Source organism: Canis aureus, chromosome 6, assembly GCF_053574225.1.
Source record: "Canis aureus isolate CA01 chromosome 6, VMU_Caureus_v.1.0, whole genome shotgun sequence".
Lineage (NCBI taxonomy): Eukaryota > Metazoa > Chordata > Mammalia > Carnivora > Canidae > Canis > Canis aureus.
This window is the reverse complement of record NC_135616.1, coordinates 37,056,766-37,063,389: the sequence shown is the minus strand read 5'-3', so window position 1 is coordinate 37,063,389 and position 6,624 is coordinate 37,056,766. Positions and strand designations below refer to the sequence as shown.

The window sequence follows — 6,624 nt, the reverse complement described above, 5'->3', positions numbered from 1 at the left end:
GAGTTAGCTTTTACTTTACTGGATAATGTCAAACATTTTGCGAATCATTTGTAGTATTTTACACTCTCACCAGGAGTTTTCACTGCTCGTTTTCCTTGCCCACATTTCGTTTCTCAGACTTAATTTTTGCTGAGCCCATGAGTGTGCAGTGGTATCTCATGACGATGTCAGTTTTTATTGCCCGGATTTCTAACACATTTGAACACTTCTACATTTGTTTTTTGGCCAAGTAGATTTCTTCTTTCTTTCTTTTCTTTCTTCCTTTCTTTTTTTAAAAATATTTTATTTATTTATTTGACAGAGAGAGAAAGAGAGCACAAGCAGGGGGAGAGGCACAGGGAGAGGGAGAAGATACGGGATCCTGGGATCACGACCAGAGCCAAAGGCAGAGGCCTAACTGAATTCAGGCACCCTGAATTTCTTCTTTCATGATGGGCATGTAGAAGCCATTTGCTAGCACCTTGCTTTGAAACTCTGCCCTCCCTGGAGCACAGCATAGTCAATTTTTCAACTATAGGTAGTGTATAATAAGTACTCAATAATGTTCAATAAATACTTGTTCATTTGTGTTGAATGAAATAAGGATTCTTACCCACTGTAAGCCTTCTACCCTGACCAGCAAAATCAGTTCATGGCTTCTTAGTTCATACAGACCTATACACACCTTGGCTATTTCATTCGATTCTACAATGAAGTAACCTGAGAAAGAGAAATGAGAGGAAACATGAATATGTATTCTATGCCTCTCATGTGTTATATGTTTCTTCTGAGGCAGGACACTGGCCCCAAATCTTTCAGGAGCTGAAAATCTGATGCTGACCAAGAGTGGCAGTTACTTTGGATGCCACTCCTAGTCAACCACAGCCAGCACACGTTTCCAAGAGAAGCAATTTAAATCCCCCATATAGGTTCACTCACCATCTTGAACATGGGGCCTGATCCCAAATCTGCCTGAGGACAGTGAGGGAATAAGGATGTCAGCTGGTTACCAGATAAGAAACTGGGGATAGGTGACCCTTCAAGGTGCTTCCTTGCTTTAAAAAAAAAAAAAAAAAAAAAAAAAAAAGTACTTCATAGATTGCCTTCTCTCTCTCCCCCTTTGAGATTTATTTATTTATTTTAGAGAGAGAGTGTGTGTGAGAGGAGCAGGAGGGACAGAGGGAGAGAATCCTCCAGCTGGCTGCATTCTGAGCACGGAGCCCAACGTGGGGCTCTATCCCAAGCCCTTGAGATCATGACCTGAGCTGAAATCAAGAGTCGGATGCTTAACAGACTGAGCCCCTCAGGAACCCCTACAGCCTGCCTTTGTAAGTCCCCATCTTACACTGAGTCCACAAAGAGGTTTTGGGCTGCCCATCCAGAAGTGCCTTGAACTATGACAGTTACTAACTCACCTAACAAGAAGGCCAGTGGCAAGGATGCTCCAGAGTTGATCCATTCCATGGTTTAACCAAGTCAGGTCTCCATGAAGCTTCCTGAATATTCTCTTTGAGTCACATGAAGCCTGCAGCAGCTCAGTCTTCAGGAGCTGTTGTTGCCACAGGCAGCCTCTGGCAGGACAGGTTCTTTTCACAGTGTTACATTAGGGAGGGTGATCTTATTGATCTTATATTTTATTTATTTATTTATTTATTTATTTATTTATTTATTTATTTATTTATTTATAAATTCAATTTACCAACATATAGTCTAACACCCCGTACTCATCCCATAACGTGCCTCCTCAGTGCCTGTCACCCAGTCTGCCCCACCTCCGACCCTCCTCCCCTTCTGCAACCCTCTGTTTCACAGAGTTGAGGAGTCCCTCCTGGTTTGTCTCCCCCTCTAATTTTTCCCCACTTGGGTCCCCCCTCCTCTTCTCTTATGATCCCTTTCACTATTTCTTATATTCCACATATGAGTAAAACCATATGGTCATTGTCTTTCTTAAAATTGACTTACTTCACTCAGCATAGTAGGAGGATGATCTTCCCAATGATCATCAGCCAGCTTCCTGTTTTATCAATGGACCTTCTAGACCAGGCACAAGCAAAGGGAATGAAATGACCTAGATGGCTTTTAAGGCCATCCACATCTCCCTGAGGCTGGGGAGGGGTGGGCCTCCCTAACGCACTTGAGAAGAGGAAGTACTGCATCAAGATGGGGCCTCCAGGTGCAAGGGAGGAGGAGGAGAAGGAGAATACGGTCTGGCATGGCGATTTGGTGCCTGCCACGCCCAGGACCAGCTTTCGAGTGCCCAACCTGTGCAGTTGCCTGGGTCCCGCCCTCAACGTGATGTAATGTTCTGCTCTTTCAATCTTAAATTTCTCGTAGTTTTTGAATAAGGAGTTTTGCATTTTCATTTTGCACTTTGCACTTGACCTGCAAATTACTCAGCTGTCCAGACTACGCCTGCCATGCCCTTCACTCTGCCCTCACCACACTGGACATCCCACCTTCCCCAACATACTGTGGCAAATGCACTATTCCCTCTCCCTAAAGCAGCACTGACCAGTCAATGCAAAAAAATCACTATCCTCTAGCTACTGAACATTTGAAATGCGACTAGTCCAAATTGAGATGCACAATCAGTATAAACACACACACACACACACCAGAATTTGAAGACTTAGTGCAAAAACATGTAAAACAACTCATTAGTAATTTTTAGACTGATTACGTGTTGAGATGATAATATTCTGGACAAAATGGGGTTAAATAAAATATACTATTAAAATTAATTTTGCTTGTTTCTCTTTACTTTTTAATGGCGCTGCTAGAAAATTTGAAATTACATATATAATTTATATTTTATTTTATATTCTTTTTGTAATATGTTCCATTTCATTGGACATCACTGGCCTGGATCAATCTGAATTCCCTCTCACTCACCCTATCCTTCCTCACCCTTTAGATTTTGGGTTTTTTATTTTGTTCTCTCTTGGCATCCTGCATGCTTGCCATTGGGATCAACTGTTGGTATCCTCTAGGGGAACGGTGAGCTCAAAGACCGTCTCATTCCAGCTGCAGCCCCAGCAGCCCTAGTCCAGTGCCTGGTGCATAATAGGTCTCAATAAATACTTGTTGAAGTTGTTGCTTTCAGGGGTCCCCACACTCCTGACTTTTCTTCCTCATTCCCTTCACCTATCCCTGTCTTGACCAAGCAATTTGAGATAATTATTTCCCAAGTAAGAGGTGATGAAACTTTCCTTTTGGGATGGCTCTCAACTTTAGCTGTACATTGGAAAAACCTAGCTTTGCAAATACTGATGCCCAGGTCCCATCTCCAGAGATTCAGATTTAATTGGTCTGAGGTGGAGCCTGGAGCAAATGGAGGTTGGGAAGATTCACATCTAACCCTAATGTGCCTTGAAGGCTAGAACCATTTACAGCCCATCAAGGACTTGTGGGCAGGGTATCTCCAAAGTCATTCAGTCATTGTCATTGGCCCTCACATCCCCGAAAGTGAATAGGAGGCAACACAGTAGCAAAATCACCTCTCACTGGATACACAAGTCTAGGGCAAACCCTCCTCACCACCAAAGGAGCTTTAGTTCTCTCCTTAGAGAACCCCTTTCTCTATTAGGTCTCTCCCAAGAACCCTCTCCCATCAAGTGCTAAGAACTCCACTGGGTCACCACTTTAGTTCACTGATGCCACCAAGCAGCCATCAGCTGGTAATGATTTCTGGTCAGATGCAAACAATTAAGTTAGGGAGAAAAGAATCCACATTCCATTACCAATCCCCTAAACGGCTCACTCCCTGGTCTAATTGCCTTCTGAGTTCCCCAGACAGCTGTGGCTAATAAGGCAAACACCCCAAAGAACCAAAACTTGAACCCAGAAGGAAAAGAGCTCGGAGTAAATTGGAATGCTCAGCCCATCTCAGGGTTAGCCCTGAGAACTGCTGATCCACCAGCAGGAAAGCGACCGCCCACCTCACTGAAGCACCTTCCCCCTCTCCCTCCACTCCTCCCCCTTTTACAGTGTCTCTCCAAAAAACTCAAGGCAACTGCAGCCTGATTTTTGATGGATTGGCCACTGTGTTTTATTCGACAATGTATATCACTCTGCCAATATGAATTTGCAAGATGGTAAAAATACAACCCCCCGAAAAGATTACATGAAAGGGGAAAAAAATCATTAGGCAATTAAGAATGGCAATAATTCACCCATATCTATGCTTTGGGAAGAAATATTGCCCCAGGGAATTAGCTCTGCTTATCACTTTGTCATCTGTCTGGGGTATGAGTGAGAGGAGGTTTCGTGTGCATTGCTGATGTTTCCAGCAGTATTTCTAAGCGTGATCAAAACGAATGCCAGGCTTTTAATAGAACCCTGTCTCTCCTGGGTAGCCGTAATTCGTACGTATGAAGCTGAGCTAAATTAACTAAACATATGCATTCCTTAAGCACCTCCGCATAAATTCCTTTCAGAGGAAGCGATTTCTGACAGCCATAGAATTTTGGAGCCAGAAGAGACCTTAGAGGTCATCGGCCACCCTCACCATTTTGTAGCTGAGGGCATGTGAAGCCCAGGGAGGTAAAGTAATTGTTCTGGGGTCACACAGCTAATGGAGACAAAAATTCCACTAAAGCCTCCATCCTCCCAACTCAGTGTCTAGCCAGCCCCCAACTCCGGCAGCTCACATTATCCAGCAACCAGCTAGAGGGAAGGCTACCTCCCGCTCCCTCAAGGCACTAAGTTAGAAACCCCCTTTTCTGGGACACCTTCCTTGGCTCCTGCACCCCGCAGTGAGTGGTCTTCTGGCCTCTTCCATCTCCGCCCTGTACCATCACACTTCCCCCACCACTAGGTCGGGCCAGTAGCCCAGTTTCTGTTGTGTGCCCCCAGTAGGCCGGACACTCCTGTGCGCACAGCGGTTTCACATCGATATCATTGGCACCTGGAACATACCGGGTGTCCTCTAGTGATTCGAACAAATCCATAAGGTATGGCTTTCCTTGTCAGGAGAAGAAAGGAGGCTGTTCTTTGTTCCCTCCTTGCACTTCGAGATGACAAACCAATCTCCTTATCCCTCTAGAAAGGACCCAGTGAGAAGGTCTCTGGTGGTGTGATGCCTTAAGGAGCCCCTGTCTGTACCCCTCCCCTCCTCCTGCCCCGGTGCCACCTGCAGTGGATCTCCCTACTGGGCTCTAAGATCCCATTGAACAAACAGTGCCCTTGCCTCCAGGCCCAGGCACACACCAAGCTCCTGCTGGGCCCCACCTTCAAGGTGAGTCCCTTGCTGAGAAAGCTCCCATTCCTTCCCCCATCCAGTATGCCCCGCAGAGCTATCCCTGGCTGGCCTCAGGCCACACCACTGCGTCACATCCGTTCATCATTTGTAGCACTTGGTCTGCATCACCCTTTCCAGAAACAGCCTTACTTACCATTGCGTCCCTATTTGCTCCTTGTGCCCTGTGTGTGAATATGGATACCCGAATGAGACTGTGAACACCTTTAAGAGTCACGGCGTCTTTTGGATCTGTCCCAAAGCATTGTCGGTGATCAGACGCAATGTTAAGGCGCCCACTGAATGCAATTTGGGAAGTATCTTGCGCCTCAAGGTTGACCATTGCCTACTTGGTGGGGTCACAGTGTAATAGCATTGTGAGACCTCATAAAACAGCCCAGAGGGCTGGAGGGAAGGGAGAAGCGGCCCCATGGCAGTGATCCTTCTCTAGCACTTAGAATTGCCAGCAGCTGTGTGGAGCAGAAACCTGTCTAAAGCACGGTGGCAGATTATATTTTACAAAAATGGCCACAGCCACATTTCCAGTTGTACATGTTTCTATCTCATAAAGAGATGAACCCTGCTTCCCTCTCCTTGCAATGGGACTGGCCTTGGTGGCTGTTTCCATGACCAGAATGCAGTGGGAGCATCACTGTGACAGCCAAGGCTAGGTCATAAAAGATAGGCTGGATCTGCCTTTCTTGGGATGCTTGACCTTGGAGCCCACCCACCATGTAGAGAGGAACTCATAAGCCACGCGTAAACTTTCTAGCTGAAGCTAACTTAGGCCTCAGTCATCTGTCATCATCAACTACCAGACCTGTGAGTAAGTAAACCTTCAGGGAACTCCAGCCCTGGACCCTTCCAACTGCCCCAGCTGACCCCAGGTAGAGCCAAGATGGGTAGCCTATGTGCCAAGACTGCAGGTTCATGAGCAGAATGAGTGCTGCAATTGTTTTAAGCCCTAAAGTCTTAGCGTGATATATGACAGATTAGACAGTATGAATAACTGTTTAATGAAATAAATGTTATTTTTCTTGTAGAACAGAGTCCCAGGATAGGTAGCACAGGGATGGTACTCAAGAAACAGGCTTTTTTTTTCCCTTCCTGACCCACTGTCTTTAGCATGTGACTTTGGTTCTTGAGATTGCAAGTTGGCTGTTCCATCTGTGGGCATCACATCCAAGGTTCAGGCCAGAAGAAAGGGAGAGGGCACAGGGCAAAAAAAGAGAAGGTCCTATGGCAGCTGAGTCAACCCTTACAGTGTTCTATTAAGATGAGATTCAGGCTCGGTACTGCAGTTCCCCCAGATCTGGCCCTGTCGGGGTCATTCTCTGCTCCATGCTGAAGTGGGACAGTGCTGCTACCCCCACTTCTGAATCTCAGTTTGTCATTTAGAAACAGCAGCA

The 6,624-nt window shown here is 45.9% G+C and overlaps 2 long non-coding RNA genes across 17 annotated transcripts in view; one reads left to right on the top strand and one right to left on the bottom strand.

Moving 5' to 3' along the window:
- Nucleotides 1-458: 458 nt before the first annotated feature.
- Nucleotides 459-5,826, bottom strand: LOC144315725 (uncharacterized). Its single transcript, XR_013381528.1, has 3 exons — nucleotides 5,373-5,826; nucleotides 1,395-1,565; nucleotides 459-699 (listed from the first exon to the last, which is right to left on the bottom strand). It is a non-coding gene; the product is annotated as an uncharacterized LOC144315725 (long non-coding RNA).
- LOC144315723 (uncharacterized) overlaps nucleotides 5,742-6,624 on the top strand; it is a 52,918-nt gene continuing 52,035 nt past the window's right edge. Inside the window, exon 1 of one of the 16 annotated variants that reach the window (XR_013381514.1) lies at nucleotides 5,742-6,041. This is a non-coding gene — a long non-coding RNA (uncharacterized LOC144315723). The remainder of the gene's footprint in view (nucleotides 6,042-6,624) is intronic. The other 15 variants (XR_013381517.1, XR_013381515.1, XR_013381520.1 and 12 more) reach the window with 15 other exon arrangements.